We start from the raw sequence: 7,987 nt of genomic DNA, 5'->3' as shown, positions 1-7,987 counted from the left end.
CTCCCCCTCTCCGATCGAATTCACGCGCCAGTGTCAGTACAAAATTATTGGGTTGCTTCGTCCCGCCCAGCAAATCAGCAACAAAGAGAGCAAAACTTACTAGTAGTACTATGCTGAACATGCGTGCTCGCTTCTGAGCCTGTCAGTCCCGAGGAGTGCATTCTAAACGGTCTTTAAAAACGGTGGTGGTGGTACGAACTAAACTTCCTCCGATGTTGTTGTCTCACCGCCGTTCCGATCCGGACAGACAAACTAAAACCTCCTGCCGCGTGCGTGCGTGAGTGCGCGTCTGTCAACTCTCGCTTTTCGCGGGCTGCTGGTTTAGGCGGCACGATCGCCATCACGCCTGGGCCGCGTGGTTCACTTACCGCTTTCGGCTCTCTCCGTTTATTATTACCGCGTGCTCGCCCACTTTGCCCGCCCGCCCGCCTTTGGCTTTGTGTCCCATCGTCGGCGGTAAAAAAAAGGAAGCACTACCCGGATCCATCACCGCCGCAGTAAATCTAGCAGGATAGATAGATAGATAGAAAAGCATCATTGCGTGTTCAGTTCGGTTGCCCCACCGCCAAGCTCCGCCCGTCCAGCACGCGCACAATCGCTTCACGTGGCTCGTACGACTATCTATCTGATCCGATCGGCGCGCGATCGGCCCTCGCATCACTTTTTACCCCCACCCGCCCTACCGCCGGGGGAGCAGGAAAAACAAAGACCTCGGTAGATCGGCCTCACGTGGCCGCACAGTCGATCCGCGGAGCTTTCGCCGTCGCCTGTACTACCTTGCGCCCGCACGGAAACCTTCGCGAATCCGTCGCAAGCGACCGGCCAAGATACCCGTCCCCGGCTCACGCATGGCGCGGCGAGGAGACGATGGATGTGTCGATGATGGCGATGCGTGCGGCACGCGCGTCGTCGTTGCTCATGGCGGGCGGATGGATGGGCATCGGTGGCGCGCGCGTGGGGTGCGGGTGTCGGGTGCCGCGCCCCCGTCGGATGGGACGCGCGGGCCGGCCCTTTCCCCTTGCCCGATTTGGCGTGCGCGGCATGCGACGGGGGGCCGGATCGCGCTCCGCCCGTCGCTCACGGGTACGGGTGCGCGCAGCGGCGTCCATCCGGGCGCGCGCGCGTGCGCCTGGGCCGGGAAAGCGGATCTGCGTGGGGGTCAGGGTCAGGGGCAGGGTCGGGTCGGGTCAGGTCAGTCGGGCCGGTCAGGGGCCATGCCCCGTGCCCGCCACATGGCCACGTACGCCGCTCCAATCTGCTTTCCCAGATTTGCCTCCTGCAGCTCCAATCAATTCGATCGCTACTGGTCGTGCACTCGTGCTGCTCTCAGTACTGTAAATCAGCCCGGTCTTGAGGCAACCTACCGTGCACAGTAAACAACTTTGGCACTGTACCTGCCCTTTGTTCGAACCCCGAAGTTGGACGCGTTTCGGATGCCATTTGTATCTCCCTGGCCTGGCGCGTCCCGCCCACTGTGCGTCGCACGCGCGTGCGGGGGGCGGACGGGCGTGTGGTCATGTACGACTGACCGGGGGAGTAAGAGCATCTTCAGCCGCGCCCTCAAAAAGACCCCAGGCGTATTTTCGTCCGCCGGCGTCAAAAAATCGGCTTAGTCGGGTCCCCAAAAACCCAGTTTTCGCTGGCTCGGGTCGAAATTGGCACCGGCGGACCCAACCCGAACCCGGCGCGCTGAGGGTCGTTCGGGGGCGCCGGACGAATCGTTTTTTGCGCGAAGAGCCGCGGGCCCGCCGCGTCAGCGACTCTACTCTCTTCTCGCCCCTTCGTCGTCCTCATCGCCTCGTTTCTTGCGGCGAATCAATGCCAAAGCTGCCGCGCGCTGCCGCGCCGGTCAGCCTCCATTGATGCCTCACGGGTGGCGCAGTGAAGGCTGGGCGACGCGTCCTCGGCCGCCACGCAATCACGCCACGCGTAACGCGCCGGTCAAGCCTACCACGCCGCGTCTCCGCCTATAAAAGCCGACTGCAAGCGCGCCGGAGAGACTCACCCTGATCATCCACCGACGACGCGCTCATTTCTCCGTCTTTCCTCCTCTCGCCGTCACCAGTTGAGAAAGCATGGCCGAGCGTTTTCTAGGCGACGGCGCGGCGGCGAACGGATTCGGGCGCCGTCATCTGCACGAGGACGAGGCCCGCCTCCTTTTCGAGGCCGAGTACCCGGTCCCGCCGGACATGCGGGTGCCCGGGGCATGGAGGATCAGCGCCGGCGGCATACCGGTGCCCCCGGTACCCACCGACGCGGCACGGCGTGCGGAGATCGCACGCATCCGCTCGTCCCTGCCGCGTGCGGCGAGGGAGGGGCCCCAGTACGTCCCCGACAGCCCAATCTGGGAGCCGTACTTCTGCCGCCGGCACGACGAGCATCTCGAGGCCACCAACGGCGTCGTGCCCTCCGGCAGGTTCAACGCCGCCGGCCGGTGTCGGTGGTGGGGCGTGCCCGGGCGCACGTTGAAGTCCGTCCTCGAGTACATCGAGGGCGGCAACACGCCGCGCCTCGAGTACCCGCTCCCCCGTCCTTCTCACGCCGTCGGGGAAGCTCCTGGACGCCGAGGCACATGGAGACCGGGGTGTCCTCCTCCTCGTCCGGCGGCTCTCCCTGCCTCCACCTTTCCCGTCAAGCCGGAGCCCCAGGACACGCCTGTCAGCGCGCGTACCCGCAGCTCCGGCGCCCTCGTCGAGCCCAAGGTGGAGTCCAGCCTCCCCCGGAGTACGAGGGGATAGCTCGGCGCGGCTTCTCCGACAAGGACGCCATGCGGTGGTCGCGCGACGACTACCTGCGCGAGGAGATGGTCCGGCAGCGCCGGGCCCTGGAGGAGATCGTCGCCCGCAAACGTGGACGCGAGGACGAGGACGGTGTTGTCGTCCTCGATAGCGACGACGACGACACCCCCGGACCGTCCAACCCGCCGCGCCAACCGGGGGAGGGATGCAGCAGGAACGGCGGAGGCGTAGGCGGGGGCGGCGACGACGACGACGACGACGGCGGCGGTGACTACACGCGGTTCTACAACCTCCTCGGCATGTAGAACCGCGTGGGCGGGCGGCGAGGGAGACGGCGGGGTAGCCCGCGGTAATTTTTTCTTTTTTTATAAAATATGTTTAAATTTGAACGAACTCGCCCATATTTGTGTTGTGTTTGCGCCGAATTTAAACATTTTAAAAACCCGTGAGGAGCCGCGACCGGGAGGCATCACGTCCCCAATGCACGCTTTAGCGCTGGTGCGTTCCAGAAACGATTTTTTGCCCCTCCTGAGGGCCAACTGCTAGAGATGCCCTAAAGCGAGGGGAGACAGGGGCCCGTGCTCGTGCGCGCGCAGGCCGCCGGCCGCATCAACTCACCAGTCACCTCGGAGGGCCAGCAGCACGTACCGTCCGCCTCGGCCGCGCCCGATCGATCCGTCGACCGGAGCCAGGTCGGCCGCGCCCGATCGATCCGTCGACCGGATCCAGGCCGTGCGCCGGCGTGCGCGGGAGGACCACTTCTGGAATCACTGCGGTGGGGATCGCATGCAGAGCGTGGCGTACGTACGCTGACAGCCCGCACGTGGCACCAGTACGTGCACGCATGGCGCGTATGCTGTGCCTGTCGCTCGCGAGATCTGACTGCAAATGAAAAAACTCGAGCGACAAGGGCCACAGCCCGGCCGGCTGGGCCGCTGGGTGATCAATGGATCGCGACGAGTGAACCGGCCATGCATGGAGGTGGAGCCTGTCTGGTGCCCCAGTCGATGCATACGAAAAAAGCTGTTTTGTAGTACGTACAACAGTCGACTACGATACACTACATGCTTGACTCATATACACTGGTGAAGATGGATTTGGGACATGTACACATACAGTAGTAGATTAATTGAGCCGATGGATGGGTTGAACTTGTCAAGCAGCAGAACAATCATTCGTCCTTTTCCTCTCTGCTACTAGTAATATTTTGCTTGTGCAGCAAACAGCCCAGATCGCCGTCCTTTTGCCAGTTGCGGTGTCATGTCGGAGACCCTTTTAACCTATACGCGGGCTTTTGTCAATAGCTTCATCTTTGGCTACGTCCGCGGCACCATCATGCGCGCAACATCCCACCATGTGTGCACCGCCTTCTTCCCCACTTTTCTTTTCCCTTCCTAACCTTGTTTATTCAGACTTTTGATCACAAAAATAAACTTGATTAGACGACACCAACACACGCCTACGGTGGTCTCGTGCATGCATGTACAGGAAGCGATGTGAAAGCGGAGCTAAAGAACGAGGAAAAAACGCTGGAGGAAATGATGGCGTCGTAGCTAATGACGTCTAATCATGGAGGGTCACATGACCACTACGACGAACCTACTTGTCCGTCTACTGGAAAACAAAGGTTGGAGACGCGACGCCCATGCCGCACCGCCTCGGCCACAAAAGGCCGGCAAGCCGGGCGTAAACAAAGAGCACGCACCCCGTCGTCGTCGTCCTTTGGACGGAGAGAGAGGGAGAAGATAGTTAAGTATGCAGCGCATGTTGGCTAGCTAAGCATGCAGCGCACCTTCCCCCGCAAAGCGGCACGCGATTAACTTACTAAATTTCGTAGATTAGGATATAGCTAAAGAGGCTGTCGACACCTTGACAGAGTGGAAGATTCCGAGGGATAATTAAAGGGCCAAAGCTTAGGCGTTTTAAAATGGGGTTTACAGATGAGCAAAGCACGGCCGCTCTGTGCTTTGTGTGTGTGTGTGTGCTTCTTTACCGTGGCTCGCTCGGCTCAACTAGACGACATTCCCTGCGGCTGCAGGGCCTTCTGGTTGTTTAAGAAAATCGGCCTTGGGATCTGTAATAAAATGCGATCGCTCCGCTGATCCGGGCCTCATGCGTGCATGTGAGGGGTTGATTAGCGCGGGAGGGAGGGTTGATGATGGTGGTGGATCGTTGCTGCTGGTGCCGGGGGTCGACGCGTGGGTGGGGGAGTGCGGCGTGAGTGGGGAGGGGGATGGGATGGGCCGGCCAGCGCGCGGCGGGTCACGTGTGGTGTGGGCGCCCAGCGGCCGGTGGTCATGTGGCCAGCCAACGCACCGGCGCTGGTCCTGCCCCGGGTTCCCGGCCTGCACGAGACCCGGCCAGCAGGCGACCTGGCGCTGCCTCTGAGTAGGTGATATGGACTGGTCTCGCCTGTGAAGTCACGCATGGCACAGTGGCACGGTTGATACCGGCGCCGGTACGGCCGTGGTGGTAGACCACGGGCGGGCGCAGGGCAGGGCGGGTCCATGATCGACGAGGTGGCGTGCGCCGCGGCCGAACCGAAAGACAAGGACGCAGCGAGCCGGGCACGTGAGGGGTCGGTCGGTCGCGGCCCACGCGCAAGGGGCACAGCGACGTGTGTGTGGCGGGACGCTGCGGTCACGTCTCGCGGCGGCCTTCGAGTCGTGGGGAGAGCAGTGCAGGGGGCCCCGTCGGAGGAGAGAACCGGAGGCGTTTAGCGCGGTCACGTGGGCGTGCCGTCGACTGCGACCCGCCCAGGCGGCCGGGGCCCCCGGCCTTGCGCTCACGTGACCCCGACCGTGGCTCGTCCGGCGGCAGTCTAGTCTGGTTGGGATCGGACCCGTTGCTCGCTTTCATTGCGTACCCTACGGCCTACGCGCCAACTGCGGGTTCAGAGTTTCAGACGTGACCGGACATTGTTGAATAAACCACACGCCCCTGTCACGTTTCAGTTTTTCTCAGCTAGCACGCTTTGTTTTACGTCGGAACAACTTCAATGCGCTGATCCAAATGAACGCGTGCTTTGTCTTTTTTTCGTTTGAATCGGCGGTTCGCTCATTATCTGTCTATTTTTTGTTTGAGTCGACGGTGTGTCCAAAGCGCAGACCCATTTTAAGTTTGCACAGAATTTTAAAAAGGCCTATGACCAAAAATAATGTCAGTGGTTATGCCATCACCCAAAATTCATGCCAGGACCATGCCAGCCTCCAAAAAACCACCGCACAGTTTATGCTGGCGCATTTGCCAACGATCGACACACATGCCAACACATAGAAAAAAGGGCTGACAGTTCAACCACGCCATCTTGGTTGTGGCCATGTCAGCGCTGACATAGAAAAAAGATGACGCTCTCCGCCATAGATCACTAGTCATCGAATGTAAGCATGTCGGTTTGCATCTGCTCGAACAAAGGCCTCTTCCTGGCGACACCATGCTCAAGTCCATCTTCATGATCTCCACCAACAGCATCATACTAGCGAGTGCCATTTCTTTTGTTTTGGTCTTGGCATTGATGGCCTCAATTTCGAGCATCTTCGTTTGCTTCTCCACTACAGGACGTCCCTCGATGCTTTCAAGGGTGACACAAAACTTGTTGCACTCTTGTCGTATCTGTTGGGGACGTTGCATGAAAAACAAAAAATTTCTACGCACATGCAAGATCTATCACCGATGCGTGTCGGTTCTAAACAAACGGTTTTTAACCCCTTTTCGCGACGGCATTTGGAACCGTCGCCAAGTGAGTGTGCGCGATAGGGGGTCCTTCCCACACGATACAGAAACCGTCGGGATAGAGCCCCTACAGTACACCTACTCGTTTCTGCTTGCATTGCCATCGCAGTCGGTATTCTGTGGTGCTACGTTTACGATGCGCGGCCCATCACAAACGGTTCACTATTATAAAACATGTATGATGCGCGGCCCATCACAAACGGTTCACCGTTAAGAAGATTAGCTAATCGTCGTACAAGTGTCTGACAGGATTACAAAATATCGGACCGTCGTAACATCGTCGTACACGACAACTATCGCACATGCTATCCTGTGGTGCAACGTTTACGATGCATACTTCATCAGAAACAGTTCATGGTTGCGAATCGTGTACGATAAGACAACTAACACAAACGTTTAGTTTGCCCGCTCCGTTTGTGATATTGTCTGACATCGCACACGGTTTGCAAACGGCAACTCTGTACATGCTTGCACACGTTCCCTCTTTATGAACCGTCTCGGATTATGGTGCATATCGCAAATGTTTGTGTTTTACCAACCGTGTGTGCTGTAACAACCTAGAGAGCGCAATTTCACCCTAATTTAATTGTTGCTTTTCCAAATTGTACCGGATTTGGATTTAAATTTGAATTTGAATTTGAATGTATGCTACAGCTTTATTCATATCCATCAGGTTCAAACAACCAATGCATTATTCGATTCATAGATACATATGTTCAAAAATTATATAAGAACCAAATAAAGAATGATGAACCACAGTTGTATACTTGTACTATTAAAGACGGTAAAGAAAGAAGCGAAATATATTCTCATGAACAAGGTGAAGCGGAATGCCCATATTGTGCCCTCCTCCATGCAGAAGGCACGCACGACTCTAGTCCAACCCCCTGTGATGGCCGACCGCCCATCCTTCACGTTCTTCTGAAAACATCTAGATAATCATCGTGTTCTGGTAGAAATACTTTAACCTTTGCATGCCTACCAATCATGTAGTTTGAAAGGAAATCTTGAGTAAACTGCTTTGGCAACCACTGCAAAGGAAAAAGATTCAGACATTGTCATCTAACACAACTCATTATGGGCAGTAAAAAGAATGTTGCAGAGTTCTTACTTACCATCCTGCAGTTCGCTGTTGTCTTGGATAAAGTGCAAACAAATAGTTTAATTGCCATCTTTGGACCCATTTTACTAACAATCTTTATCATCTTCCTCACTTGATGCTGGTTCATCGATATCTCATTGCCCCATACGCATAAAGGGTCGAAGCGCGGATCTTTACCAATGACATATGTACCTTAAAGCACCAAGTTAATATTAGAAGCTAAACAGCAATTGCACAATGATGTAGCACAACACTCTTTTATAATATGTCTATATACATCTGTATGTGATAGTCCATTTGAAATCTTTAAAAAGACAAATATTTAGAAACGGAGAGAGTATCTTATAACATCCAATATACTCGCATATTAGATGAATTAACATCTTATATTATGGGCCGGAAGGAGTTTAGTGCA

Source organism: Triticum dicoccoides, chromosome 5A (assembly GCF_002162155.2).
Source record: "Triticum dicoccoides isolate Atlit2015 ecotype Zavitan chromosome 5A, WEW_v2.0, whole genome shotgun sequence".
NCBI lineage: Eukaryota > Viridiplantae > Streptophyta > Magnoliopsida > Poales > Poaceae > Triticum > Triticum dicoccoides.
The sequence above is the reverse complement of the archived record's forward strand: the minus strand, read 5'-3'. Positions refer to the sequence as shown.